This window comes from Triturus cristatus, chromosome 8 (genome assembly GCF_964204655.1).
Source record: "Triturus cristatus chromosome 8, aTriCri1.1, whole genome shotgun sequence".
NCBI lineage: Eukaryota > Metazoa > Chordata > Amphibia > Caudata > Salamandridae > Triturus > Triturus cristatus.
The window spans coordinates 1,141,541,273-1,141,568,228 of record NC_140591.1 but is presented as its reverse complement, the minus strand read 5'-3'; positions in this window follow the sequence as shown (position 1 = coordinate 1,141,568,228).

Below are 26,956 nucleotides of genomic sequence, written 5' to 3'. Positions count from 1 at the left end.
CGTTACTGAATTGAGTCCTCTGTAGTCCACACAGAACCGGAGTTCAGGTGTGGCTCCCGGCGCAGCAGCTTTGGGGACCAAGACCACGGGGCTGGACCAAGGACTGCTGGAGGACTCAACCACCCCTAGCGCAAGCATTTTGGAGACCTCCTCCTTGATGCAAGCTCTGACCCTGTCAGTTACCCTGTAAGCCTTGTGCTTCACGGGTAAGCTGTCTCCTGTGTCCACATCATGGACGCACCAATCTGTGACACCAGGAACCAGGGAGAACCTATCGGAAAACTGCCCCAGCAAGTGGCGGCAATCTTCCTGTTGTTCGGGCGTCAGGGTGGGTGAGAGGTTAACTCCATCCACTGACCCATCTTTCTTAGAGGCCACTAAGAGGTCAGGAAGAGGCTCGGTCTCCTCTTCCATTCCATCATCAGTGGCCAGCAGCATGCCCACTTCGGTCCTCTCTAAGTGGGGCTTAAGGCGGTTAACATGTAGGACCCTCAAAGGGTTCCTGGGAGACTGCATGTCCACCAAGTAGGTGATAGGACTTTTGCGCTCCACAACCTCAAATGGACCTGTCCACTTATCCTGAAGTGCACAAGGCTCCACTGGGGCCAAGACCCACACCTTTTGTCCAGGTTGAAGCTCTACCAGAGTGGCATTCTGGTCGTACCACCGCTTCATCTCCTCCTGGCTGGCTTCCAGATTTGCCTCAGCAAGTTGCCTGAAATGCCGAGTCTGGTTTCGGAAGGCCAGCATGTAACTGTATACATTCTGGGGAGGTTTCCTGGGAGATTGCTCCCAGCCTTCCTTTACCAAACTCAGAGGTCCTCTTACCGGGTGACCATACAGAAGCTCAAAGGGGCTGAATCCTAGAGACTTCTGTGGCACCTCTCGGTAAGCGAAGAGCAGGCATGGCAAGAGGACGTCCCACTTACGCCTCATTGGACCGTCCAGGCCCATGATCATGCCTTTGAGGGTTCGGTTGAATCTCTCAACCAACCCATTTCCTTGGGGGTGGTAAGGAGTGGTGAACTTGTAAGTTACCCCACACTCCTTCCACAGGGATTTCATATATGTGGATATGAAATTGGTCCCCCTGTCGCTCACCACCTCTAGAGGGAATCCCACTCGGGAGAAAATTCCCATCAGTGCCAGTCCCACCACGGGGGCCGTCACTGTCCTCAGAGGGATGGCTTCAGGGTACCGGGTGGCATGGTCCACCAAGACCAGGATGAACCTGTTGCCCAGGGCTGTCTTGGGGTCCAGAGGCCCCACAATATCAATACCCACTCGTTGGAATGGCGTACCGACCACAGGGAAAGGTTGCAGAGGAGCCTTGTGCTTCCCTCCACTCTTACCACTTGCCTGGCAAGTCTGACAGGTTCGGCAGTAGGAATCTTAATTCTTGTGCATTTGGGGCCAGTAAAAGTGGGTGACAAGCCTGTCATAGGTCTTGTCCATCCCCAAATGTCCTGCTAAAGGCACATCATGAGCCAGCCCCAGTAGGAAGGTTCTGAACTTCTGGGGTACCACCAGCACACGGGCTGACCCAGGTTCAGCAGCCTTAGTCTCGGAATACAGGAGGTCACTCTCCCAGTACACGTAGTGTGTTTTGGCCTGAACACCATTGGCCTGGTCTGCAGCCTGCTGCCGCATACCCACGAGAGAAGGGCATTCTTTCTGCTCCCTGCAGAATTCCTCCCTGGAAGGACCTCCTTCTTGCTGCCAATGGGTCAGCTCAGGCAGGTCTCCCAGTTCGGCAATCTGTTCCCCGATAGGCTCCAGAGCATCCCCCTCAGGGTCTACTTCCTCCTGGGCCGTGGGAACTTCGGGGGCCGGTTTCCCGCGCCTCCTGCGCCTTCTCCCTAAGGCCGGTTCCTGGACCTCTCCCTCAGGCTCCAGGACCCTCTCAACACCCCTACTGGCTGCCATGGACCGGGTGGTCACGCACACCCAGTCGGGTAGACCCACCATCCTCAGATGCGTGGTCTTCTCCACCTTTTCCCAAGGGGAGCTCTCCAGGTCGTTCCCTAGCAGACAGTCTACAGGCATGTCAGTTCTCACAGCGACTTGTAGAGTACCAGAGACCTCCCCCCACTCAAAGGGAACTTGAGCCATTGGACAACGACTCTCTATGTTGTCAGCATTGACAACCCTACAGTAGGCATTGGGTACAATCTGCTCTTGAGACACCAGGTGTTGCCTCACCGAGGTCACGCTGGCTCCTGTATCTCTAAGAGCCTCAACCTTCTTTCCATTGATGGCCACTACTTGCCCATATTTCTTAGTGTTAGAGGGTAAGTAGGTTTCAGGGACCATCTCACTGTCTCCTAGCGAGACTAGGGTCATCTGCCCGGGACCCCCACCCTCCTGGACTGCTACCTCCTCCCCAAAGTTAACACTAGCTACTTGCCGGGGTGGATCACCAGTGGGTGCGGTCTTACCAAACAGGCGACACTTAGGATCAGAGGCAATGTGACCCGGGTCACCACACCTATAACAATTGAAGGGCCCCTTTGGAACAGGTCTACCTGTCGGGCCCCGTTCTGCTGCGGGGGTGGGGGAGGCTGAGAACCCTTCTGCTGGTTCCCTTGGGAATTACTTTGGGGGCCTTTTTGGAACCCCTTCTGTTTACCCCTGTCCCCCCCACTCTTCTGCTGGGGACCCTGCCCACCTTTGGCGGAGTCTCCCACTTGACCCTTGTGGACCCTGGTGCTGAGCCAGCGGTCCGCCTCCTCAGCAAGCTTCCTCGGGTTGGAGCTTGCTATCAATCAGGTGCTGGCGTAGCTCAGGAAAACATTGACTGGACAAGTGCTCCCATGCAATTAAATCAAGCAGCCCTTGATAATCATTCACTTTGCTACCCTTCACCCAACCATCCAGTGCTCTGCAGAAAAAGGTTACATACTCCACATACGTACTCTCAGGGATCTTCTTAGTCTCCCTGAACCGCTGTCTATATAGCTCAGGAGTTAACCCATACCTGGTCATTAAAGCTTCCTTCATATGGGGGTATGAGGCTTGGAGATCTAAGGGTAAATCTAACGGTGTGTCACGCCCTTCAGCAAGGAACCTTCCCCACAACCCCGCTCCCCAGTCTTTCTCAGGGACCCGGTGTGAAGACATGGCCACCTCGTAGGCTCTAAACCACTGCCCTATGTCATCCTTTCTAAAATACTCCTTTACTACATCTTTGGGGATGTACACCTTGGACTCTACCTGCACCGGTGGAGTGCTGCCACCAGAAGGAGCGGTGTCCAAACTTTTCGCCTTCAGCTCCAACTCCTTCAATCTTATATCATGATCCATTTGGCGTTGTTGTGCCTCCAGGGCCAACTTCTGCTTTTCCATTTCCATTTGTCCTGCCAACTTTGCCATCTCCATTGCATGCGCCCTGTCGGCGGCCCTGTCTGCCAGCTCCTCTGGTGACCGGACTCTACTGGGCTCCTCAAGGTTGTCGGGTGGAACGATGTCCCCCGCATTCTGTGGGTCTCTTGACTCTTTCCAGGCTCTCAACGCCTTGAGGTACTGGTTCTTCTTCCTGAATCCAGCATGGGGAACTCTGAATTTTACACTGTAGCCTTTCAATTGCTCCGTTGTGTAACCTTCCAGTCTCTCCCAATCCACCTCATCCATTCCAGAAATCACAGAGAGTGCTCTTCCAGCGGAGAGTGAGCCAGGCATGGTTGCAGTAATGGCAGATGTCTCAACAAAGTTCACAAATGAAAACCTGTGGCTGTGTTACTTGGTCTGCTCTCACTCTCTGGTGATTAATAATTCACTGTATGTCAATTATAAGTGCAAATCCGAAATCCCAGCCGCTGCCAACAATGTTAGAGTCGGGGATCTCTGGTTGGCGCAAGGTCGCCCTTGTGTCAAGCAGGAACCCTCTCCTCCACGTCAGGGCGCAGGATAACCCCTTTTGAATGACCCTTGCTCACCCTCTAGGTGCGTGGCGTGAGCAGCCAAGGCGATTCCTCGGGCGTTGTTGGTTAAGCACTTACAATCATACACACAGTAAATACATCAATCCCCCCAGAAACGGACACCAGACTTGGATATGTAGAAAAATACGCTTCTTTATGTAAAAATAAGTATATATCTCAGCAGACGTATCACAAGACCAATAACGTTTTCGCTAGGCCACCAGGTTATAAAGCAGGCAAATGTTCTTTGTTCGTAGTTTCAAATAGATACTTTGCAGTCTCTTGCAAATGTTACTTGTGGTTCCAGTACTCACAGAGATCGGCTCCTGCGAACGGGGAAATAAGGCGTTGCGGGCCCCGAGCCCGATACTGGAACTTCTTTCGTGATGTGGAGAGTCGGCACAGGTCGGTGCGACTCTCAGCTTGAGAAGTGGTCTTGGGTCCTCGATCAGCGGGTGTGGGCAGGTAGGCAGGCACGGCCAGCGACCCTCAGCACGGCGGTGCAGGGGGGTCTCCACAGCGGGGGCTGCGCGGCCTGAGATGTCCGGGGATAGCGAAGCGGGGTCACAGGGCACAGTCAGTGCAGCTGGATGACCCGGCGTAGATCACAGTCGTCGGACAGTTTCCGGCGGGAGGGGTGATAGCGCGTTCAGCGCGCTCCAGTGGCAGGCGGTGACAGGGGTGCAGGCGGCCTAGCCCGGGGACAGAGAGCGGCTCCGGACGGAGCGGGGCTCTCACGGGGTTGCGGCAGGCGAGCTCCTGAGTGTCACGACCCTAGGAGGGGCGTTGAGGGGCGCAGTCTCTTTCCAGCGGGATGCACACACGGCTCGAATCGGAGGACGAGCAAAAGCACAGAGAACCCACTGGTCCTGGGGTTCAGTTCAGGGGGCAAGCTCAGATCAAGCCCTTGGAGAATGTTTAAAGCACAAAGCAGCAAAGTCTTTTCAGTAGTCTCTTCCTCTCCTTTCTCAGCAAGGCAAGCAGCAGGCCAGCTCCTCCAGCGTCTCCTTCTCCTTCTAGTCGGGCAGAGGTTCTTTGTGGTAAAACAGGATTCTGATTTCTTAGGGGCCAGGCTCCTACTTTTATACCATGATTCTTTTGTTCTTTAGCGCCAGGGGGCCTGGGCCTGGCTCAGTCCAGTTCTGGAGCACTTTGTTATGGTGACTCTGCTCTTTCCTTTCAGCAACAGGGCAGAGACATCAGCCGCCCCACAGGGGGCGGCGCCGGCTTTGTGGTGATAGAGCATAGGTCTATTCAAGAGTCAAGGTGTACTCCTCCCACCCATCCTGGTGTCATCTCTCTACCCACCACCTGGCAGCCAACCTGTCTCTGGGGATTCCCCAACCCTGCTCCTTACTGTTGCTGGGCAGAACACACACACACACCAGAGGCGGACTGAAATGGTCAGGTCAGTAAATACTAACTTTCTAAAAGTAGTATTTACAAACCCAGGATATTAAAATAAACTTGACTACAAGAAGTATTTTATTATTCTGAGTTCAGGCATACTAAACTTGACATCCTACCATGCTCTCTGAGTCCACGGGGGTCACAGCGTGTAGTGACTCCAGCAGCCCATTCTGGCCTATGGAGAGCAGGTAGCCTTCAATAGTGAAGAACAAAAATGGCTGTAATTCACTACTAAGACATGCCACACACATCAGGGCATGTCCTACCTTATGCCTACAATGCACCCTGCCCTTGGGCCTACCAGAGGGGTGGCTAATATGTAGGTAAGGGAAGGTTTAGGGACTGGCAAGTGGGGGCACTTGCGCAGTCAGCGCGACGGTCCCAGACCGCGCACAGGGTCGGCGGTGGCAGACCCTAGACACATTTTACACGGCCGCTTTCTGTGGGTGGCGCAACCAGCGCTGCAAGCCCACCAGCAGCATTGGCATTCACAAGCCCTGGCACCCCTGGTGCACTTTACTGGGGACTGATAGTGAATCCAATAAACCAATCATGGACATCATTTACAGGTACACTTTACCTAGGGAGCACTTGCACTGCGGCACGGATTAGCCGTGGCGCAGTGCCCTGAGCGGACAACACCAGCAAAACAATTGAGGCACACCATCAAAAAGTGGAAGGGAAACTCACGCCAAGGTGCCAGGTCTAACACTTGCTTAATCTCCACAACGGCCCCCACAACGCTAAGGATGCCTGGCCTCCACCTTGGGGGTGCCCAGGAGTGGACGCCTCACAGGGAAAGCCAGGATGGGTTCCACAGCGGTATTCGTACAAGAGCCTTGAGACCCTTGCGGGTGAGTAGTGCGCTATACAAGTATCAAATTTACATTTTACATTTACATTTACGTATGTGTAAACACTGGTAGTACACGTACGAGTACAACTGTTGCGTACACGTACGTGTTCTACCAGTGCCTACACGTACGTGTCAAACGCACAGTGCAACTGGTGCCGTAGGGGTACGCGTGAAACGCACTGTACCTGTGTGTGGCTTCCAATTTAACATAGGGGACACATAAGGGACAGGTATTAGGCCCTAAATGCATGCAGATTGCCATGGATACCGAGTTTTCTCTTCAAATTTTCCAGCAGGTGCCCTGGAAAAGTCAGTTGGCCACAAAATACAATGTTGCAAAGTGGTTGTTGACTTGACATGATGCTCTAAATTTGAACGATGCTAATGCTGTCACTGGTGTATGTTTAAAGGGATTGGAGTAAACGTAAGATGCGAATGATTCAGACCAATCACTATGTACTCCTCAAGATGAATGCCCCTCAGCAAGACAGATATAAGGCAGCCAGAAGCCATGAGAGGGCACTTGCCTGCACAACTTTCCTGTCGACAATATTGCTGCTGTCTGTGCTTCCCTGGACCATGTCTTGTGCTGTGGAGAGGGCCCAGCCATTCACCCTGGAGGAGAATGAGGCCCTGCGGGACGTCCTCCTCCCACAGTACACCAGCCTGTATGGGAGACCAGGGGAGCAGGTGAGTTCTGAGTCCACTACCTTTGCCTATGCACCTGTTGTGTGACAGTCAATATTGTGTTCAGGTGGGACTGACATGCAATGTTGTTCAGAGTGTGTCCGGGGGGGGCATGCTTATATCACTCATGCAGTGCATCATGTAGTTCCTATGTGCACTCCTCGCTTGCATGGTGCTTACTGTGACTTTCACTGCATAGTGAATGATACATTCAGCCTGGCTAATCCTTGGGGGCTTTTATTCATGTTGTCCTGAGGTGATTCAGTGCCCCCCCCCCCGGTGTGACAGGTGACTGTACCCACAGATGTGTATGAGTTGGGTGCACCTGTGGTGAGAGTGTCCAAATGACGTGTACGACCTCATGGACATTGACGTGTGTGAATGTTCCTTGTCATGTGGGTGAGTATCTATGTGAAGTGTTGCACCACAGCTGCATGTTGAAGGCTACTGATCTAACCATCTGATGTGACAAGTGAGCCGTGCTTTGTGTCTGACTTGCAGAGCTGGCACGACACCTGTGACTCCTCCTGTCAAATGGCATATGTGCAGAGTGAGGGTTGTATCCGCTGTAGTCAATGACAGGCCAGTGATCAGTGGCTGGGTGTGTCTGTCGAGTCTGCTGAGGGGGCGTCAGTGGAGTGGGACATGTGACTGCATGGCACGTGCTGCCCATCAGCCTGCTGTTGCATGTCCTGCACAGTGTGTGTCATGTTCATTGAGTGTTTTGCACCCCTCATGCCACCTGTAGACTTTCAATGCCATGTACTGCATTGGCACTTGCACACAGGCCACTTGCATGTTGTGAATGAGGCTATACCTGTCTGCATCCTATGCCCTGTTCAACATTTCAAAGATGTTCTGATGTGTGTTTCTGGGACATGGAGCAGGTGTATTGATGTTGTGTCACTTTGTCATCCTGATAGGTAACTGCCTATGAGAAGGGGGTCATCTGGACCAACGTTGTCAGGGCCGTGAGGACTGCGGGGGGCGTGATCGGCAGCTGGCCCAGGTCCGCAAGAGGTGGCAGGACATCCAGTGCTGGACCCGGTGGATCATCCGGGTCCAGCTGAAACTCTCCCCACCTCACCGCCACGGCGGGCGCCGACACCTGACCCACCACATGAAACGTTTCCTGGCGGTGGTCTTCCCTGACCTCGATAGGCAGTTACAGGAGGAACTGCAGCAAGGAGGGGGTAGGTACATGGCTGTTTGTAGTGTTATGTGTCGCCAGCTTTAGGAAGTGCTATTTTGCATGAATACACTCCCAGAGTTCATATGTGCAGTGCATTTTCTCTTTCAAAATGTCACCTGGGGATCTTTTTCATCCCTTCCTCTCCTTGACATGTGTCCCCTGGTGTGTGTGTAATCACATTTGCACATGGTCATCTAGGGTGCTAGTACATCTAAGTGCACATTGCTTTCTGCATCATGTGGGAGGGTGGTCTGTGACTTGTGTCGGTACCTTGCCTGTGCCATGACCTGTTCACTATGTAGGGGGTCCATAGTTGTTGTCACTGATGCTGATTCTCAACATAGGTTTATGAGCTTTCAACTGGACACCCTTGCAGCATGCATGTGCAATGTTGTGGCCTCAGACATGATGTGCATGAGTGTGAGATATGCATAGTGCCATGACGGTTGTACATGGTAGAGTCATCTCAGTCCAGGACCATGGAGCAGTGTGCCCACTACAATCCCCTGAGACACCCTGGCCTCCTAATCATATGTGTCATCCAACACTGTGCACATTCTCTGTGTGTGCTGCATATGTCTGCCTCAGTGGCAATGTTCCCTGCCCTACTTTTATTCGGTTAATGTGTGCTACATGTGTCCACTGGACAGGGATACAACATTTTGCTTGTGCATACTCACACTGGGCAGTGCCTGTGTGGCTATTCACAACAATCTGTTGATGGTTGTTTGTCAAAAATATGTGTTGTCAGCCCCACAAGGTGATGTGGTGTCAAAGAAGCAATTTTGCAAGCACAGTTGTTGTAACCCTGAATAAAAGGTGTCACTTCTTGATCTGTATAAATCACATAGACTCAGGTATTGGGGGAGGAGGGTGTGGGAGAGGCATACATGTGCAACTCTGATTTATCAGTGGCAGGTCTGACTTTTTTTTTTTTTTTTTTTTTTTAATATTTTTATTGTTCATCATCAGAAAAATAAAGTATAAACAATTAATTGCTTTGACATATATATCTAATACAACAGAAATCCTTCAATTGCAGCTTAATCACTTAAATTTAACAACATGATGCAATACATAATTTAATTATAATTACTTGAAAGAAGAAAAAATTGATAAATCTGAAAAAAAAAAAAAAAAAAAAGGGGGGAAAACCCCCCAGCTTTAGTCCTAACAAAGTAAGCATGTACTTATCACCCTTTAGATTAACCATCTAGTTTAAGTTTCCATTTTTCAACTGGGGCCCATACCCGTTTCCCAAGCTGTCTTGCATTCGCTCCTTTTTTTTCATATAAAGATTTCTCTAAGGTGTAAATAGCTAATAATTTTGAGAGCCATTGTTGAAACGAAGGGGGATTAGAGTCTTTCCATACCGTTGCGATACAAAGCCGGCTCAGCGTCATAGCAATAAACAAAAATTCTTGATGGGGTATCTCCTGTCCCTCCTTTGCCACTCCAAGAACCATAATCTCATTAGTTAATTTAATTGAAATCTCCAATTCATCTTTAAAGAAGTTTTCCATAGCTAGTTTAAAGGGATCTAAATTAGGGCATGCGGCAAACATATGGATCGTGTCTGCCTCCAAACTCTGACATCTTGGGCAGAAGATCCCAATAGTACCACCCCAACGAGCTATTCTATGTGGTGTATAATATAGTTCATGTAAAGTCTTAAAGTATTGTGCTTGCAGGTTTGCAACCTTCAGGATAGAATTTCCAAACCGAAGTGATTTTTCGCCCTCATTCCCGGCTAAATCTAGTTTAGTTCTCCATTTATCAAATACCTTTCCTCTATCATCCTCATTATACTCGCACAATGCACCATAGAGTTGAGAGATTGAACATCCCTCATCATCTTGAACAATTTCCATCAGATCTACCCTAGCATACTTACAGTTACCTGCCTGTTTCCTCTGCAATACTGATCTTATCTGTAAGTATTTAAAAAAATCTCTCCGATCCAAGTTATATAGCTGTTGTGCCCTCTCAAATGAAATTAACCCTGACTGATCCGTGATATCGCCGATTGTACTAACCCCAAGATTATCCCAGCGCCTCATCACTTGATCATGGAATACTTCTGGGAGGAGTTCATTCATATATAAAGGGGTATAGAAGTTCATTCTCCCTAATTTAATTTTCTTCCGGATCATTGACCAAACCGATATGACCGCCCCCAACAGCTTAAATTTTGTTCTTTTATAGTAGTTTAGTTCCTTGAATGTGAGAAGTCCCTTATTAGAGTCCAAAATCAAGAGCTCATATATATCCGGAATGCCAACCCTACCCCTCCAGATGTCTTTCGTATTCCCGCCGAGAAGTCCTTTACAATACTGAAGGACTGACGCAAAATAATATGCCTTAAAGTCAGGTACTGCAAGGCCCCCCCGGTCTTTAGAGAGTGCCAACCTCTTTATGGCTCTACGAGTTCTGCTCTTAGCCCATATAAAGCGATTACACTTGTGTGGGAGAATTGCCTGTACTAAAATACACTGGGCAGTGCCCCTGTGATGCTGGCCAGTGCTCAATGTACGTGCTTTGCAGCCTGTGTCATTTTTTTACCAACAAGAATCCTGCTCATACATTTTTGGCACTTGTGTCGTTCAGATGCAATGCAGTTTGGACTGTGTGTGCTGACATCTTTGTGTACATTCAGGCTTGCCCTGAGGGTGTCCCCACAGTACATCTGGCCCTTTTTACAACCCAATTGCAGGCCTAATAGCTTATGCATTGTCCTGGGTGTGGACATGGGTGCCACTCCAGATGACAGGCAGTAGGTCATATGAATAGCCAACTGTGTAATCAGGTGACGGATGGCCTGGTGACAACTGACATGATTCAAGTTGTTACTCTTCATGATTTGTACCTTGGCACTCACAGCACTTGTCAACAGTTGTTCATGTTTCACATGTGGAAATTAGTTGATTTGTGTTAAGAACGCTAATGTGCCTGCATGCAATATGTCGCACATGGCAGTGCACACAAAACTACAGTGACACTGTCATGGAATGAGCTGGCACATTTTCAATGAAGCCACTGTTATAAATAAATGTTGTCACGGATTCTCCATATACATGTGCCCACGGTGGTCTTGATTTTGTGAGACTCATTAGTTGTCGGTGATGCAAACTAACGAGTGTCAAGACGTCCAGACCTCCGTGGGCCCATGTATATGTACTTTCTGCAACACAATCTATTTCTAACAGTGGCTCCTCCAAAAAGGTGCCAGCTTCTTCAATGACAGTGTCAATGTGCTTTTGTGTGCACTGACTTGTGCAACATCTTGCATGCAGGCACATCAGTGTTTTTTTTGCAAAATGGCCAATTGGCACATCCCAAACATGTAGATTAGTGGCAGTTGTGTGAGTCCCAAGGTACCAACATTAGTTTGTTTTGTGTTCCAAGGGACTTACAGGTCTCTGAGTGTGGTGACACCTTGAGTATTGAGGTGTGTTAGTTAAGCTTGAGTGCACCACTCCTGTTTATTTCAGGGTAAACAAGAGGTGTCATGACTTCATTGTATTGCTGTGCTCACCGGTTCGCAGACACTAGCTTCTCAGTGTATTGCTCATTCAAGTTGTGGCCTTTTGTGTATTGAGTTTCCTGGTGTCAAAGTGGCATGGTGGGTCTACCAACTGGGCAGTACAGGGCTTACATATGTGCGGAGTAATCCAGCTGTTACTCATGATACATTGCGTGATATGCACTGTGACCTATTGTTCTTGTGCTCATGTGTCAGATGTATACAGGTGATTGATGCTTTCTGGTTTCTTCTCCTTGCCCACAGCATCATCATATTTCCAAAGAAATTACACATAAAACAAACGTAGACACAATAATCCCTTTCCATGTGACTATCTAACATGCAGAGTTTTGTAATGCAGCCAGTTGTCGGTGTGGTACTGCACAAACGCAAGTTCTATCCTTACCGCTGACAACCAATGTTAGACATGGGATCTCTGGTTGGCTAAGGCTTGCTCCAAAGCCAGGCAGAGACCACCACTCTAGTCAGGGCAAGTGAGTTACATGCCAAAGATAACTCCTGCACACCCCCTTGGTAGCTTGGCATGAGCAGTCAGGCTTATCCCGGAGGTCATGTGTAAAGCATTTGCGCACGCACACAGCAACAACATTCCAGGAACATCACACAAGGTTATATAAAAAATAACCTTTGTATTCTCATAAAACATTAGAATAGTAAACATAATATATACATGGTGCCACCTGGCACTAAGACATATTTACAAGGGATTATATACACCTGACAGGGCCCACTGGACAACAGTCAGAACCATCACAAAGTGAACTTAGTAAAAGTAATACATCTCATAAACGTACAACCAGTAACCACTGGTAATCACTGTACTTAGCATAAGCCTGTAACATAAACCACACTATGTACAGTATCACACTTAGGCGTGAAATACATTTTGCTTCAACCTCACCGGGATAAACACATTATGCAATCTTCTCATAAGTCTAAACGCATTAGACCCTAACCTCCTAAGTATACCTCACATTAGGAATTTATCTCAGTGGAACATAATCTCACTAACATGAACCATAATATGAAAACCAACCTCATAATCATAAAAAACACATTTAGAGGTATAAGACAGGGTGAGTAAATAATACTAATTGAATCACATTTCTTAGCACCACATAAATCACATTTAGCACATAGTCTCCTAATTAAGACCCTAGTAGACATAAATCACATTAGGGCCTGGCGCCCTATTTACCTCATAGCCCCCCTGGCCAACTGGCCATCTAAAAAGGGGCTCAAACGCCCTGTGTCCAGAATATCAGGGCAGCTGCCTATGCAGGAAAATCCAATTGCGCAATTGCTCAAACCTAAACGTGGCAGCTGGCACTAAGTGCTGCACAGCTGTGAACGTAAGGGGGCAAAGGAGTGCATCTCACCCCTAACTTCCAAAAGACAGGCCCCCAAAGCACTGTGGCCTAAACGATGCAGCTGCCCACTACTTGCTGGGCAGCTGTGAATATCAAAATGAGGACTGGCACCACTGTGCCTCTTCTGTCCCTCTCAGGGACTAGAGACTACTTTGCGCAAAACGTTGCAGCTGCCTGCACTCTCGCAGGGCAGCTGGAAAATGTGTAAGGGGCCCTGCCACATCTGGGCCTTTGGGGCCTTACTGGGGCTATTAAAGAAAATTGACCCCCACGTTGGAGCACACGGGCTCTCCTGAAAAAATATGCCCGAAAAACAATTGGCCCCCAAGCGTTGGAGCGCGCTGGCTCTGTCAACAATACATGCCTCCCAAAGGAACTGCTCCCCAACGGTGGAGCGGCCCGCTACCAGCTGGGGCCGCTCGCCAACTGCACACTCACCGGGACAGACGATCTCTGGCTTCACCTGGTCACACTGCGGCTGCTGCGGGGCTCTTCTCACCAACACGGGAGCCCCGCCTTCCTCTTTCAGCCTTCTCGCGTCCCGCTCGATCTCCTTTGGACTTGCAGCGGGGGCAGGCACCGACAATGTGCCTCACGCCCCCTCCTCTTCATTCTCTACAACAGTTCCTTCACCCGGTCCCTCTCCTGGGACCGGGACTTTATCATCGAGCCCGCGAGGCTCCTCCACTTCCTTCTCGGCCGCGCTTCAATTGGTCAGCCGGCCGCGATGCCTGACCCACAACCAGGCAACGGGGCCTGTCTTCCGGGTCGCGCTCAGTCGCAGCCCAGGAGGTTTTTTGTTCGGCGGCAATGAGGGGTAGGCTCCCTCTAGATCCTTAAGGTATAAGCATGGTGGGCACCCGTGTTCTCGCAGACTCAACGAGCGGGGTGGGCACCCGCGTTCTTGCAGGACAGGAGAATCCCTACGCTGGGGATTCCCTCTAGCACCAAAGACTGCAGCTCTACGCTGCAGAGCCCAAGCGCTCTTCTTGGGGAATCAAAATAAAGTGCACACAGGGCGCAAGGAGTCCTAGCTCCAAAAGCACAAGTCCTCAGCAATCAAAAAGAATGAGTCCTTAGGAATGAAGGGCAATGCAGGGACCAGGGAGGCCAGCCCTCCCCTGGGCCCTCAGCAGCAGCACGCCCCAGTAGGATCCGCACACTGAACATTTTTATGGGGTCACAGCCCCTATTTTTATACACCCTTTCTCCTTTGTGTCACTGCACAGGGCTTAGGGGATACCAGTCAGAACTGGTTTAGAGGGGATTTGGAGCACTTTGTTTTGCTCAGCTCCTCTCCCCTTTGTCAGGTGGGGGCTCAGTGATCAGACACACCACAGGGGGCAGAGCCGGCATTGTGGAGGGAAGGCACCAACCTATTCAGGTCACACATGCAACTCCTCCCTCCCATCTGCATGCAGATCTCTCTATTCACCACTGGGTTGACTCCCCCTGCCTCCTGGAGCCACCCACACCTGTCAGCTCCTGTCAATCACAAGCCAGACATGCAATTCACATCAGGCAGGCAGACACACAGTACACAGAAATGCCAACTTCTAAAAGTGACATTTCTCCACCAGTCACCATAAGTCTGCGCACACCATTGCACAGCATTTATCCTCACGAGTTCATACATACTAAACTCACCCCTGCACTCCTCTTATACCAGGAATTACCATGGACACACATATCCCCATGCATTCCTATGGGAGGGCAGGCCAATCTCACCACAGGCACTCAGAGCGCGCACGCACTTTACACTGGGCCACAGTGCTAAAGTGCCCAGAGGCCCAAAACCACTAGCACTATGTCAGAGCTTAAGGCAAAAAGTTCAGGGGTCAACCTGCCAAAAGGGGCCAAGTCAAACAGCTATGGAATCTCTCCTAGCTTTCTTCATCGATTTAAGCATTTCTGTCAGCCATTTCTTATATATCATTTTTGCAGTGATGTCGTAGTCCTCTCTTCACAGTCACTCAAGACGCTTGCACCTGCTTTTCATAGTCCTCAGCTACTCCGAGAACCAAGGGGCAGAAGGTGATTTCCTGAAGGATTTTGTGACTTTGGCTGGGGCAGTGGACTCTACTGCATCAGCAATCCAATTATGTAGGGTCAAGGTATCTGCATTAGGGTTCATAGGAAGTAGAGGTTGGCTGGCCAGCAGCACTGGGCCTAAAAACTCAGCTGTCAGCTTCTTCCAATTTCTTTTTAAGAAATATCGAGAACTATCAGGCAGATGGGGTTTAGCCAGGTTAAAGGAGAAAGGAATTTGGCATTGGTGAGACCATACCAACTGGCTCAGGGCTTCAGTTTTCAGAGACGGGATATTGGAAAAAAACAGATCCAGGGTATGCCCTGCTTTGTGAGTGGGATGTTTGACAAGTTGGGGCAAATTGGCACCTTCAAGAGAGGAAACTACCTGCATTGCTTGAACGCAAAGCCTCTGAAAGAGGAGTGAGATATGGACCCAAGGAGGATGAAAACAGTTCCTCAGCAGAGGAGTGTATTAAGAGGAATAAATATAACTGCTCTGGAGTTAAAAAATGTAACTTCAAATATTATTGACTGATAAGGTTGGTTGATATCGACAGTAAACTGTTCACTACAAAATAATGCCAGAAACAATACTGCCTGGAATGAGAAATCTTTTTAGCGCAATAAAACAAGGTTTTAGAGAGTGCGTGTGAATACTTTATTGGTGTTGACGAAGACCTATTGTTGACAAGACCTTTTGTTAGGCCTTGTGTGCAGAAGAATGAGGGTAACAATCACTGATTTCTATTTGTGGTTATGCTGTTCAGCTTCGACAGTCACCATTTTTAGGTTTCGCCTGAACAGCGCTCGCGCTGTGTTTGTGAAATCTATTGTTTTTAATATAAACTTAGAAAGGGATTTCATCCCGCCCCCTCGCTTTTCATTGGTTCCTGTGCTTGCCACTTACTTTTCCTCCAATTCCACTGGCTGAAGCATATATTCCTGCATTTACCAATGCTTGTTTTTCCTCCGCTTCTCTTATCAGTTTCCTGCAGCCGAAATACTGTCAACATCGCCTTTGCTGAAACAATTTTTTCATTAGGTTTTGCCTCGTTTTCACCTTGCAGCAGACTTATATAGCTCACACAGAGAGTTTACGTGATTTGCCCAGAATCGCAAGATGTTGCAATGGCGAGACTCGAACCGGGATTACCAGCTCTTAAATCAGCAGCTTTTCACTCTGATGAGACTTGTCAGGGAGCCCATGTTCAATCGTTGCTGTCAACTGCTCCCATGTCAAGAAAATAAATAGCAGATGTTGCTGTTTTTTACTTAGCCGGTAGCACCGTGCTTGTGGAAGAGACAGCCTTTGAAAACATGAAACTACAAGCCCCAGGTGCTTGTGCTGGTAGGTAAAAACCGAGATTGAAAGTCTACTCCATTATATGAGTTGAAAGTTCGCAGCAATGCACAACTGCTATTTACTATGAAACAATGTGCTAAAACAGCAGCAGAATTATAAATAAATCCAATCCGACAACTTCAGCATAGTGTGTATTTTGTGTCACGTAGTAATCAGAGGAGTACAAGTGGACATGGCTGTGGCTGATGATTGCGTAGCATGAACTTCGAGGAATATCTTACCTCAGGCATCGTAGCACTGAGCCTGCTCCCTCGCTCACTCACCCCGCAAGATAAAAGTATTTTGTTTCAGGATGTTGCGCTGCCGAGACTCGAACTGGGATCACCAGCTCTTGAATCAGCATCTCTGGCCACTGGCCACATACTCTCCACTTCTGTGATATTTGTCAAGGAGCTCTTTCCTTCATCCCCGACAGTGCTTGATGTAAACAGCTTATTATGCATCTCAATGGCGAAACGGATGCATTACCAATGCTTGTTTTACTTTTTTCGATGATGATCAACATAAGTAAAATCTTGCAAAGTCAATAGGTTTGCATTGGTAAAGCCAAAACACTGGCTTTGACAATGTTCATTGATGTTACTTCTCTGTTCATCCTTAAGTACTGCAACTGGCTCTGTTCTAAATGTAAAACAAACTTAAACCAGCATCTTGTTTATTTCCTCATGCAATTATATTCTTCAGACAGTACCAGGGGTAGTGGAATTGACATAATGTGCCCTTTGGTGGTGACATCATACGGCCTTTTAAGCGGATTACATAATTGGAAGCAGCATTATGTGTTCTTATAACAAAACAGAATCATAGCAAGTGCCATTATGTAAGTTGATGGTGGAACATGACTAACAGAACATCTCACAGCAGTAGGGATACATTAAAAACCTATAACACACAAAGAATACCACAACTCCTGCTAAAACTGCAGCTACTGAGGCAGTCAGTACTGCAGGGAAAAACAGCCCTTCTTTAATTTTGACGATTTACATGGAGGGATGTCGGAATGTTTTCAAACTTTTGATGTCTTTCTTGAAATTGTTGTAAATATTGTATGCATGGTTATCAATGGGATTATGTAAAGGTTACAGTTTTATTGTTCTATATTGTTGATCTCAGCTGGGATCTTAATCAATAGTTCAGTTCAGATAACTTTATTCGATTGTAAAATTTAACAATCATAAAAGCACAATACATGAATAAACATTTCACGGATACATTGCATAAGGTTTAAAAAGACTGTCAAATACTTTTATATGATAGGCGGACTATGTGAACAATATGAGTAAAGGCAACAAGCAGGATAAACAGGTTAAGAATATAAATAATTTGTACAAAGTTAAAAATCATTGGGGAAAAAAACAATAATAACAGCATAATTATCCCTCCATACTTTTCCTGAAAGTAATAGCTAGTTTTAAAAAACTGCTTACATATAAAGTGCAGTCGCAGTTCAAAAGTTGAAGGAAGTAAAGTGCTGGTTTAATCTGTGTAAATTTTAATTTCTTTAAACAAGGCTTTAGGTATAGCCTTCGAGGTACTGAGTAGTAAGAGCAGAAAAATAAAAAGTGCGCCAAATCTTGCGGAGACTTTCCGTCGCAGCCGCAAGCAGGCAGCACTTGTCCACGATGGGACCCTCTCGGTACTGCCAGTAGGAGGTGGAACAAGTCAAAGCGGAACCTTGTCAACAAAAAACGATCATAGCCAGATATAGGCCATGAATGTAAACATGTTTTAAGTAGGGCGTGTTTCCTGACACTGCCTTTCACGAACTCGCCCTCCTCCCGGGCAAAGTACCTGGCTGTAAAGAATGCTTTTTTCACAGATGTGACATCAGCTTTGGTTATAGTGGATGGGGTTAAGAACAGGGCTGGCCGTCCAAGTTCAGTAAGGCAATCTTTTATATATTTCAACCATGGGACCTTAAGTCTGCCATCCCAAATTAAGGCTTCTCTTAATATATCGTGGGTAAGGGGTATGTTATTATTCAACCAAGAGTTCAACCAACAAAGTATGGGATTTGCGGCTAGTCTATCACTAAGAAAGGGTACACCCAACTCCTCTTGAACCGAGAAGTTACCGGTGCCCCTTGGCAGCCTTAGGATCTTCTTTAGAAAATTATTTTCTGTAACCTCTAGGTCTTGCGTCTGGCTGTAGCCCCAGAGCTCGCTGCCATAGCAGGCAGCGGCGATGCTCTTTGCTTGATATAATTTAAGCAAGGCCGCCACCGGGCTGTTGCCCATTTTTCTCGCAAATCCAAGTATGGCTGCGTTGACACGAGTCATTTCGTCCTTTTTTGTATGGACTGCTGGGCCCCAAGATAATTGGTCATCGAGAAGGACGCCGAGGTATGAGAAAGTTTTAGATGTTGGAATTTTTTCCCCGTTTATAGTAAAAGAATTTGGTTTTCGTGAACCATGGCCAATTTTCATGACAAAGGACTTGGAGTTATTAATACTGAGGCCTCGAGACTCCATAAAAAGATAGAATGAATTTAGAAGTGTCTGGAGACCATTTGCTGTCCTTGAAATCAGTACAGCATCATCTGCATAAAGCAGAACCGGGACTCCTCTTAGACCTACATAGGGATAATCTGTACCTGTTCTCAACAAATGGTCCTCTAACTCGTTGATATACAGGTTAAAGAGGAATGGGCCAAGATACAACCTTGTCTGACACCCCGATTAATTCTTATGTCCCCAGTCACTTTCAAATCTTGGGTGTAGCGAACGTTTGCTCTTGTATCAGAATGCAAATCAGCCAATAAATGGATTAGGTTTCGCTCAACACCCATCTTTAACATGATGTCCCATAATTTACCCCTATCCACGCAATTAAAAGCGGACGATAGGTCCATGAAAGCCGTATGAATAGTTCCCTTCCGAGCCAAAGTATATTTACCTGTAATCAAATATAGATTCAGACATTGGGTTACTGTTGAGTGTCCAGGTCTGAATCCATATTGTATTGGGGATACAATTTTGTTCTCGTGAGCCCATGTTGTTAGTCTAGTCAGGATTACACCCCCCACTACCTTTGCTACAGAGTTTATCAATGAAATTGGTCTGTAGCATAATGGATTGCTACGGTCACCCTTTTTAAACACGGGAACTATAGTCGAGTGCCCCCATGTCTTCGGACAGCCCGAAACCGTAGCAGCATTTATTACATTAGTAAGTATGGGGGCCCAAAGTGAAGTGCAAGATTTAAAAAGATCCGGAGGTAGGCCATCCGGGCCTGGAGCCTTATTTCCAGTTAGCCCTTGAATGGCCTTTTCTACCTCGTTGACCAAAAAACACAGAGGATTCACCCTTTTAGTTAAAAAATCATATTCTGCTTGTTGCTTATTACTTTTAAAAATTGCACTAAAATGATTAATCCAGTCCTCCTCTGGGATGTTTGTTCCTAGGGCAGTATCCCTGGGGTTGTCAAATAGGGGTTTGTTGATAATTTCCCAGAATTTACTGCTATTACCCAGGGTTGAGGGGTCAAGCAGAGATTCCCAGGTAAGGGCCTTGATTTCCTTTTTACGACTAGCAAGTGCTTTATTATAAGTCGCACGAAGATTTTTGATTAAGCCTGAGTCTCTAGGTATAATTTTCAATGCTTTTCTTAAGTCTTTACTTGCCTTGGAACAGGTATGGTCAAACCATTTAGGGTTATTTCTGGTTTGACCCTTCGCTGGAACTAGCAGCATAGAACCTACAGTAGACACCACAACCTCAAACGAGGCTAAGGTTTGTTCAGGAGAAATAGGTGTTGATACACAAACCGCAAGTTCCTGGCCACATGACTTATTAATTTCATTATACAAGTTTTCATGATTAACTAGATTCCATTTCAAACGACGTTTTCCATTAATACATTTTAAGGTTCCCCTATCTTCACAGAACCTACGCAGTTCAAAAATTCCTCCACCCAGTTTAATAGTTAAAGGATTATGATCACTATAGATATTCGAATGAATAGTGAAACTAGAAGCCTGGATGGTAAGGTCTGCGGATAAAAATATATGGTCTATAAAAGACCCATTGGCAGAACCTTTAAATGTTGGTACATCATAAACCTTGTCCTCCGGTACCACAGACATAGCTACGGACAAATTGTTTTCATTTAACAAATCATTTAGGAGAAGTCCACACCTAGTGTGGTTGAAATGAAAACCGTTCACATTGTTACATCCCAGAGACCCCATAGGGGTATCTCGAGGATTACCACAAGGGTGCACATTAAAGTCACCTACTATTAATAAATTGCATGACATCCCACCTGCGCCTTCTGCCAACATTTCTTTCAAAGACAATATATTACAATCCCCTTGTCTGGATATAGCATTATAAAAATTAATCAAAGTCAAAACACGTTTGCCTCTCTTTAAGTCAAGTATTTGGACATTTCTGTTTGCGTACTGTCGGTTACATGTAAGGCAGGAAAGAGCCAAATTTATAAAAATAGCCAGACCCCCCTTTGCCCTACCACTAGCTGAGTGAATTGCTGGGCTAATAAAGCTTTGATATCCTTCAATGTACGCGCTGTTATCTTCCAACCATGTCTCTTGGAGACATATGATGGTATATTTTTTAACAAATGCCAACCAAGCAGGATCACTTATTTTATCGGCCAGTCCTGCTACGTTCCAGGAGACTAAAGACACGTTATAGGTATCATGTGACTCAAGGCCAGGGAGGACGTCAATAGAAGAAGATTCTAGTGAACAATTTAATCGGTCAACATGTATAGCTCCCGGGTTTTCCGTTGTGGAAGAATTTAATTCTACAAGATGTAGATTAAAAGTATCAGTCATGATAGGAGGATTATCGGACGTGAATTCATAATTAGAAAGTCAATCCTGTTCGTCCAGGCCTGATAATATAGCATATCTGTTTGAAGTTGGAATAGTAGAATGAGATATCTCAGTAATAGCCCTCGGTGGTGGATGTGGAAGTGAATAATTTGTCAAAAGAGAGCGGGGATAAAAGTAACTAAGATCGGCCGTTGTGATTCCAAGACCCCTTCCCGGTGTATACCAATCCGCTATGTATGGTAGCACCCTACGGTCACGAAAATTAATTATAATAACGTCGCCCTGTTTGTCCTTAGGTCTGGGGCCCAACCAATTCAGTCTCCTAACATGTAGTATTTCACCGTTAATTTCAGGGGGGAGTGGTCTGTTTTGAGTCAACCAGTGCACTACTTTGTTTTTAAGTTGCTGGTAACTCTCGGTTTTACCCTGAGCAAGCGCAGGGACCCCCAATAAGGTCACTACATATGGAGCCGCTTCGGGGGGGAAGTCAATATGGGAGCTTTTGTCCAGTTTATAATCTGAGAGAGGCTGCCTATTGCTGTTGTTACCCGAGGATGCTACGGAGTTAGAAATTTGGTCTTCTCTCGAGTCCCTCTTGGCGGTAGGATGTTTCTCTGGTATAGGCTTGGAGACTTGTGTATTCTGTGTGTGATTCAATATGTTGGGCTGAATAGTTATTTGAGTGGGGGGAGAATGTGTGATAACCTCAGTAGAATTTTTACGTAAGTAAGAATTCAGATCAGTGTTTAATGCAATGAGAGAGGCATGAGATGCTTCCAAAGATGTTAATTGTGTCGCAATGTTCTTAACTCTCTCTACTAGAGGTGAAAGTAAAGCTCTCACCAGGCGCTCTAAGTCTGTCAATAGATTTGAAAAAGGGGAAATGGGAGACTGTGTCAGTGGAGATGGTTGCCTAGTTCGTGAGGGAGTTAATATAGATTGGGGCATGGTTTTGGGCATATCCAGATGGCGATCTTTTCTCCTTTTTTTTGTTGGAACAGTAAGGGTTTTTTTTGCCACAGGCTTTGGACAAGGAAACCTATTTTTAACAAGTTTACTTTTAGAAGTCGAGGCAATATAAGTAGGGGATGAGGCCACAGGGGAGGAGCCCATTAAAGATTGCAAATTAGAACAAGATATGCCAGTTACATTTGAAATAGGCATTATGTCCATTGAATCGCACAGTTGCACAGGAAGACCAGGGTCGTCAGGTCGTTCAGGATCCGAAGTCCTGATTGGCGGTGAAGAAACCTGTTGGATTTGGCCCAAAGAGGAGCGCTTCTGGAACACAGGGTCCAGTGAAAGACGGCGTTCCGTGATAGCGATCTCTTTTTCTAACACAGAAGTCGCCCTAGTAATAAAATGGTCTAGAGTCCCCCTCACTGAGCCCCCTAACAGGGAAGGCTTTGTTTTTATGGATTGTGTGGCCATAGTGATTTACTATTTGTTCTCTTTTACAAATTTAAAACACGAATAATAAGAGAGAACCAGAGCTAACATGCGAAGAAGAGGGTGAAACGTATGAATCAAATAACAGTCAGTGGCTGCTGAAAACGCCTCTCTTATGCCCCAACAGAGCAAATGACAGTCACCTGGTTTTTAAGCGAGATGTGACATTTGAGTAGCCAACGAAAGAGGGGTGGCCCAGCCCAGCCTCAGTCGGCCCTGGACGGCCGTAGACGGCCCGCCCTTTGCCCGGGCTTAGCCCGGCGCCGCCCGCGCGCGTCCCGCGTCGCGGAGGAGGTGCCGTCCTTTTGAGCGCCTCCTGGCGCGGTAAACGGTGTCAGCTGCTCTCAGCCTCACAGGTTGCTGGGAGTTGTAGTTTTCGGCCCCACTCGGCGGCCGCAGTTGAAGCTGGCGGCGGCGGGGGACGAGAGTCGGCAGCAGGGCGGTGTGCTCAAGGTAGGTGGGTGCACAGGCACTAGTAGTCCCACCACAGGCCAGCGGAAGAGAAACCCGCTCTGCCGAGGAGGTGCCGTCCTTTTGAGCGCCTCCTGGCGTGGTAAACGGTGTCAGCTGCTCTCAGCCTCACAGGTTGCTGGGAGTTGTAGTTTTCGGCCCCACTCGGCGGCCGCAGTTGAAGCTGGCGGCGGCGGGGGACGAGAGTCGGCAGCAGGGCGGTGTGCTCAAGGTAGGTGGGTGCACAGGCACTAGTAGTCCCACCACAGGCCAGCGGAAGAGAAACCCGCTCTGCCGAGGAGGTGCCGTCCTTTTGAGCGCCTCCTGGCGCGGTAAACGGTGTCAGCTGCTCTCAGCCTCACAGGTTGCTGGGAGTTGTAGTTTTCGGCCCCACTCGGCGGCCGCAGTTGAAGCTGGCGGGGGACGAGAGTCGGCAGCAGGGCGGTGTGCTCAAGGTAGGTGGGTGCACAGGCACTAGTAGTCCCACCACAGGCCAGCGGAAGAGAATACATTTTTAATTGACTCAGAGATGTCTAGTGGCATGTTATGTGAAAATCCATATCATCTTTGACAGCTCAATACATAAGACAAATTCGGACAATGCCAGGGTCCCCTCAGGTAGCCACTGCCAAGCATCATAACAGCAGAGAAAGAGAAAAGGTTCAGTTGTCCAAAGCAAGACTTGGGTATTCTCGCTACAACTTTGACTAAACATATAACTCAGACAGAGGTTTTTAATAGTGACTCTGTACAATGCTTTCCTTGTTTGACTGCACTACATGGCAAGGACAACACACGGTGCTCAACTCTGACAACTGGTACCATTTGCTATACAGAGGAACAATGTAGCACAAAACATGAAATATGTATGCTAATTTAATTAGCAAGAACATACCCATTCAGCACTTCACAGAAATGTAGAGGCAGGATTCCATGGCATATAAAGCTATAAAAAGTGCTTTGTTACTAATCCAGGGAGCTATGCTTAATTTCTGAAATGGTTCAGAGTAAGAACGAGATGTGAGTTAATTTCTGCACTAGGAGAAAATGCCAGAGCAGCACTTAGCATCTATATGAGACCATAGGGGCTATAACCATGAGCACTGGCATGCAACGGTGGGCAGTCAAAATATCGAAAATTAAATATCGACCCACACTAATATTGAGTTGATAATATCGAAGGGACAGAATATCGATATTAAGAATATCGATGGACAGAATATCGACCCTAATGTAAGTAATACCAATTTATTTATATCGATGTAATTAATATCGAAGTTAGCAATATCAATATCAAATATATCGATGTTACTAATCTCGATGTTACTAATATCGAAATTTATATTATTGTTATGTATTTTATTATGTATTTAATATGTATGTGTTATATGTTTTTTGTTAAGTGTTCTACTGGTTTTAAAATATATGTATACAATTTTTATATATTAATAATGTTTTGTTAAGTCGATTATGTGTTTTAGTACTGTAGCGGGTTGTGGGTTTATAGGGTAATAGGGTGGGAAGTAATTTAATTATACTCAATTAATTATACATTTTTAGGAATTATAAATACATTTTAATTAATTTTTGCGTTTAAGTTACGTAGCGGGTTGTGGGTTTATAGGGGAATAGGGTGGGAAGAAATTTAGTTGTAATTAAGTAATAACTTATTTTCATTTATTGGTATTGCTAATTATATTATTGTTAATAAAGTATTAATTGGTAATTATTTTTTATTAATTTCTAAATATTTGTTATTAATTGATTAATCGATAATTATGTTAAGTGTATTATTGTATTATTGGGGTGTGTTGTGTGTTTATAGGGGAATAGTGTTGGAAGTAATCGAAATCTAATTAAGTGATTATTAAATTTATTGTTGGGTATTGATAATTAATGTATTGGTCATTAATTATTAATTGGTAATTATTTCGAATTAGAAGTTTTGGGTTATAAAAATTAATTTATTGTTGGCTAATCATTAATTGGTAATTAAATATTACATATTATTTATTGATATTTTTAGATAATATATTAATAAGTCATTATTATCTGGTAATTAATGTTTCATATTTTTGTATACATTTTTTATATTTTTAATTGGTAATTACAGTTTAATAATTAATATGTTTTTGTTATGAAAAATATTTTATTGTTCAATATTTATTTATTGGGTAATTGTTATTTATTAATTATTATTTATTGGTATTTATTATTAATTTATTGTTAATTAATTATTCATTGGTAATTATGTTTTTAATAATTATTTATTGGTATTTGTAAATGATTTATTTAATAATTAAATCATTAATTATTTTTTTAAATTATTTTATTTATAAGTATGTTATTTTTAACTTCTACGCTATCCAACACTTTCCCTACTGTTGCACCCTCTGGAGTAGGAATAGTAATTTTTACCCCTACGCTATCCAACACTTTCCCTACTGTTGCACTCTCTGGTGTGGGAATAGAAATATTACCCCTACGCTATCCAAAACTTTCCCTACTGTCGCACTCTTTGGATTTGGAATAGTTAATTTTACCCCTACTGTGAGAAGTTGGCCTGGTATATGCTGGTCACTGGTTAAAGTGGCCACCTTCCACCAGCACAATTCGACTTTTATGGTAGATAGGTTTAAGACAGCGTTTTAAAGAAAGCTATCCTAGTGGTAGCTGTGGAGAGCAGCCTTCAGGCTAAGTCTTTAGAGGAATGTAAAGCAGCTTGTTTTACCTTATAATCTCTTGAATCACTAAATGAAAGGACACCACACAGGTATATAATATCGACTGGCGGTCGCCAGTAAATAGTGATAGTTAGGACCGAGTTTCCATAGGAAATCTGAAAATTCTATTTTGAATAACTTTGGCGCCGGTTGATGAATCCTCGTGAAATTTTCAAAACTAATGAGGCGCTCCGCTCAGCTCCTACCCTAAAAGTCTCGGGGTGATTCGTCAAGCGGGGGCCGAGAAAAAAGGGGGGTCCCAAAACGTGTTTTGCCCATGCATTTTCCCATAGGACCTTTAGTCGAACGTACAGCCCGAACGGCTGAACAGAATTAGTTGAAATTTGGCAAAGAGGTAGTCCTCAGGTCAGGGATGTGCCTTTTGCATATATGGTGTCAATCTGTTCAGTAGTTCCTGAGAAAATTGCAGTTAAAAGCACATAAACATTAGGCCTGGGCGAAAATTTCGTTCCGTTCGCGGAATTTGCGATAATTTGACATTTTCGCGTTCCGCGGAGAGCGCGAAAATGTCAAAAATTCCGGTTTCCGCAGCTTGGCGATAATTTGTTTCTTGCTCGCGCTGTAAAATAATACATTATCGCGCGCGCGCGATCGCCTTACCTGAATCCCTGCGTTCGCCGACAAGTTTTCTTGATCCGGTCACGTTCTCCATGAGATGTTGTATTGTTTTTAGCCATTTGCGCTGTCTCGCGACAGTTCGCGCCCGCAGTGACGTCATGCGTCACGCGATCACGTCTTTCTTCTCGCGATCATGCACCGCGAGACAACTCAAAACAAGATGGCCGCGCCCGCAAGCAACCACATGGGTAAGTTGGCGACCCGCAACCATGCAGAAAATCTCGCGAACATGCCGGAAAAAAACTTCCACATCTTCGCGATATTTCCGCTTGTTTGCGATTATTTTAAACATTTTCGTGATAATTTGCAAAAGTTAATATCGCAAATTCCGCCCACCTCTAATAAATATCTATAGCCGGTGCCGTGCGCGAGCGTAATTCTGATTGGTAGATTCATGACAGTCAACATTCAAATCGGTCGAAATCAGGAAGTGTCGACCGCCATTTTGTGTGTTGTGTGTGTGACAGAGAAAAAGAAAGGTGGAGAACGTGAAAAGGGGGCAGGGTAGAGAGTTCCTGACCCCC